Source organism: Chrysochloris asiatica, unplaced genomic scaffold, assembly GCF_000296735.1.
Source record: "Chrysochloris asiatica unplaced genomic scaffold, ChrAsi1.0 scaffold00246, whole genome shotgun sequence".
Lineage (NCBI taxonomy): Eukaryota > Metazoa > Chordata > Mammalia > Afrosoricida > Chrysochloridae > Chrysochloris > Chrysochloris asiatica.
This window is the reverse complement of record NW_006408764.1, coordinates 2,268,035-2,272,807: the sequence shown is the minus strand read 5'-3', so window position 1 is coordinate 2,272,807 and position 4,773 is coordinate 2,268,035. Positions and strand designations below refer to the sequence as shown.

The 4,773-nt window shown below is 43.9% G+C and overlaps 1 pseudogene; it reads left to right on the top strand.

Moving 5' to 3' along the window:
* On the top strand, positions 1 to 902 carry LOC102816185 (annotated as a pseudogene).
* The last annotated feature ends 3,871 nt before the right edge of the window (positions 903 to 4,773 follow it).

The window sequence follows — 4,773 nt, the reverse complement described above, 5'->3', positions numbered from 1 at the left end:
ATGGATCCCGACCCCGCTGCCCCCTCCGCTCCCTGCCCAGACGCCATCCGCGAGGGCTGGTTCCGTGAGACCTGCAGCCTGTGGCCCGGTCAGGCCTTGTCGCTGCAGGTGGAGCAGGTGCTGCACTATCAGCGCTCCCAGTACTAGGACATCCTTGTCTTCCCCAGTAAAACCTACGGCAACGTGCTGGTATTGGACAGCGTCATCCAGCGCACGGAGAGGGATGAGTTCTCCTATGAAGAAATGATGACCAACCTGCCCCTCTGCAGCCACCCCAACCCACTCAAGGTGCTGATCATTGGAGGCGGGGACGGGGGTGTCCTGTGGGAAGTGCTGAAGCACCCCTCCATGGAGGCTGTGGTCCCGTGTGAAATTGATGAGGATGTCATTCAAGTCTCTAAGAAGTTCCTGCCAAGTATGGCTATTGGCTACTCCAGTTCAAAGCTGACCCTCCACGTGAGTGACGGTTTTGAGTTCATGAAACAGAACCAGGATGCCTTCGATGTTATCATCACTGACTCCTCAGACCCCATGGGCCCTGCTGAGAGCCTCTTCAAGGAATCCTATTGAAGCTCATGAAGACCGCCCTCAAGGAGGACGGCATTCTCTGCTGCCAAGGCGAGTGCCAGTGGCTGCACCTGGACCTTATCAAGGAGATGCGGCAGTTCTGAAACTCACTCTTCCCAGTGGTGGCCTATGCCTACTGCGCCATTCCCACCTACCCCAGTGACCAGATCGGCTTCATGCTGTACAGCAAGAACACCAACTTCCGGGAGCCTGTGAAGCCGCTGACTCAGACTCAGGTGGAGCAGAGGCAGCTGCGATACTACAACTCCGACGTGCGCCGGGCCGCCTTTTTGCTGCCTGAGTTTGCTTGTAAGGCTCTGAGTGATGTGAACTGAGCCCGGAGCTGCCTCCACAACCGTCACCCAGAAACCTCAGACCAGGGAGCCTCCGGGTATCCGGGCCTCCCCAGCCCCACACAAGACCCTCTGCAGGCTCTTAACCACCAACCAAGTGTTACCAGCCCCAGAATGCTGCCGGGCCTGCCCTGCTAGGCAGATTGTCTCTTTCTCTCTGTGTAGCGTCTAGCCTCCAGCCTATACCAGCTGTAGTCAGCGCCTTCTCTGCCTTCTGTCCCCTCGCTCACCAAACATGTGTATTTATAACAACAACAACAACAAAAAGATGTATTGATAATTACAGGTGATTGGAATTTGAAGGTTGGAAACAAAGAGGAAGGATCAATCAGTATTTGGAAAATATGGCCTTGGTGATAGAAATGATGCTAGAGATCACATGATAAATTGTTGCAAAACCAATGACTTACTCTGTGAAAATACCTTTTTAAACAACATAAAAGGTCCATTATACACATGGACCTCACCAGATGGAATACACAAAAATCAAATTGACTACCTCTGTGGGAAGAGACAGTGGAAAAGCTCAATATTATCAGCCAAAACAAGGCCAGGGGCAGATTATGGAACAAACCATCAATTGCTCATATGTATGTTCAGGCTGAAGCTAAAGAAAAAATTTTAAAGTCCACGGGGGCCAAAATATGACCTTAAATATATCCCACCTAAATTTACAGACCATCTCAGGAACAGATTTAATGCAATGACCACAGACTAGAAGAGCTGTGAGATGACATCCAGAACATCATAAAGGAAGAAAACAAAACATTATTTAAAAGATAGGAAACGCTTGACGGTGGATTAATTAGAAGTGCTGTGCAGACCTCTGCCAGTAATAATTTGGAATACCATACAAAGTAGGTTCAGGGGATGGTTCCAGAAATCAGAACTACATTTAAAGGAATATTTAAAAGGATTGATAGTGGGATTTGTAGCAGAAGCAAGAAAGGTGGTGTTTTCTGATTTGTGCTGCCGGCAGGTCCTGGAGTGGCCATCTTGGGTGTGATGGAGCTGATACAAAAGCAGGGGAGTGCTCCCATCACAGGAGTCTGACCACTCCTCGGAGTTAAAGGTGTGAACATATTTGTCTGTTCATTTGTCTCTATCTGTCAGTGCATCACCACTCTGGTGACTAGAGAGGGTGATTGAGCAAGTGGACAACCCCCTACCCCTGGAGTGTTCTACTACACATATGCATGCATGCATCTACTCAGCAAAGACCACTGGGTGCAAAATCAAAGAAGGGGGAGGAGTCAACTACTTAAGCAGGTTCTCCCAGAACAGCTCAAGCCAGCCCTGGACTGTTTCTCACTAGGACAAACACCTGAACAGGGTTGAAGAAAGGAAGAGACACAGACAAAAAGGGAAAGAGGCTAAAAATTAATCTTGAGTTATGTCATAAGGAGCAAAAGTAACATCTTGAAATTTCTCAGGTGGCCTTGAAGGCAAGAAGCCGAGAGAGGGGCGTTAAAATCTTGCTCATATTTTGCAACGGTTTTTCTTTGCTTTTGTGGCAATTATAGAGTTTAGCTCTGGTAGCGAAGTGGTTACGAATTGGGTTGCAAACCTTAAGGTCAGCAGTTCGAAACTACCAGCCACTCCGCAGGAGAAAGATAAGGCTTTCTGCTCCCGTAAAGATTTACAGTCTTGGAAAGCCTGTACAGGGTCGCTATGGGTTGGAACCAACTCGATGGCACTTAACAACAACAACATAGACTTTATATCCAATCTGGTTTTTTGTTGTTGCTGTTGATTTTTTATTTTGTTTTGTTTTGTTTTTGGTCCCCCTTTTACCTTGGGGGGAATCTTTTACTCTCTCTGTTACCCAAAAAGAGACAGCAATTGCAATCATGTAGCCAAGCTACAATTGCACCCTATAAAATCCCACCATCTAGGAAAGAGCCAATACCAGCTGCTATACACCAAATACATAACCAATACTTGCTACAGGTACTCCAAGTTGAGTAATAAAGCCCATCTCCTCATCATATCTACTTGGAGGCAATCAGAAAGCTGAATAATACATCAACATACATTCATATAATTATTGAAATACATCTAATTATTGAAAATGCCCAGAAAACAAACGAAGATCTCAGCACATGTCCAGAGACAAGATAGGGTAGCTGAAACAAACGAGTGGGAAGTAGACCTAGACTTCCCATTGGAAGTACATGAGAAAGAATTCAGGAGAATGATATTGACATGCATCCAAATGTTCCACAGAGGGTTGAGAAAATAAAGAAGTCAGGAAAGTGCTACAGGAACAATCAAATAAGATAGAAATAGCACTGGAAACAATTCAAAACTGCAAAAAGAGGTTCAGATGATTAATAACAAAATATCAGAATTGAACAATACACTGAAAGGGCAAAGGAGTAGAAATGAAGAGATGGAAGCCAGAACTAGAAAGCTTGAAGACAAATCTATCAATACTGTTAAGATAGAAGAGCAAGCAGAAAAAAGAATTTAAAAACCTGAATAAAGTCTAAAGAATCATAACATGAAGAGGAACAACCTACAGTCACCAGAAGAAAAGAAATAATAAAGATTAGAGCAGAACAAAATGAGATAGAAAACAGAAACACTATAGAAAGAATCAACAGGACAAGAAGATGCTTCTTTGAAAGGATTAATAACACTGACAAACCATTGAAAAACCTAACCAAAGAAAAGAGGGAGAAGACACATAACACACATAAGAAATCACATGGGTGATGTCATAAAAGAATTAATAGAAGTAAAACAGATACTAACAGAATACTATGAAGAGCTGTACTCCATCAAATTTGAAAATCTAGAGGAGATGGATATATTTTTACAAAAACACAACCAACCTAAACTTACACAGAGTGAAGTAGAAAACTTGTACAGATCAATAGCAAAACAAGAAATTAATCAAGTCATCAAAGAGCTCCCAACCAAAAAAAGTCCATGTCCAGATGGCTTTACTGGTGAGTTTTATCAAACATTCAGGGAAGATCTGTCACCAATACTACTCAAATTATTCCAGAATAAAGTAAAGGATGGAAAACTTCCTAATACAGTGTATGAAGCAAGCATAACCTTCATATCAAAACCAGGGAATAACATCACTAAGAAAGAAAATTATAGACCAATATCCTTCACGAACATAGATGCAAAAAAATTCTCAACAAAATTCTAGTCAACAGAGTTCAACAACACATCAAAATATAATACATCTCTACACCTATAACTGCAGTAGCTCAAAAGAGGAAAAAATTCCCGGCTACAAGAATTATCCCCACCCCCTTCACACAAAGAGTGGAAAGGGATAGGCAACGTGAACATTGGCTACCCAAAATGGGGGTTTGGATGCAAAGGTAACAAGTGACTGGCTTACAAGCTTTCAAGAGGGAACTTAGATCCACAGGGCAGGAGTCTCCAGTGAATAGTACCCAACCTGACTAGGAAGGGCTAATGAAAAGAAATGCAGACGGGTCTCATGTGATGCAATGGTGAAAATTGTTACCAGGATTGATTGCGAGGACTGGAAATGTAAAGGTGAATATTTTCTAGCAAAGAGGGGAGTGACTAACCTTTCAGTCTAGGAGTGGAGGGCCCTGGGACCATCAACGGAGATGAATGGAGAGCAAGACCCCACCCAGAGAAGCAGTGAGACCTGAGATGAAGACAGAGAAGACAACATGAAGAGATGGAGTGCCTGGGGAATTGAGACCCAGAGAGGGAAAGGGGCTGGGTGCTGAGGACCGTGGTGGGGGGATGGGGAGACATGCAAGGTATACCCTTTCATTGGGGGATGATGTATGGACCGGATGGTAACTAAGGCAATTAAATGATATAGAATAGAATGAATGTAAAACTAATGTTC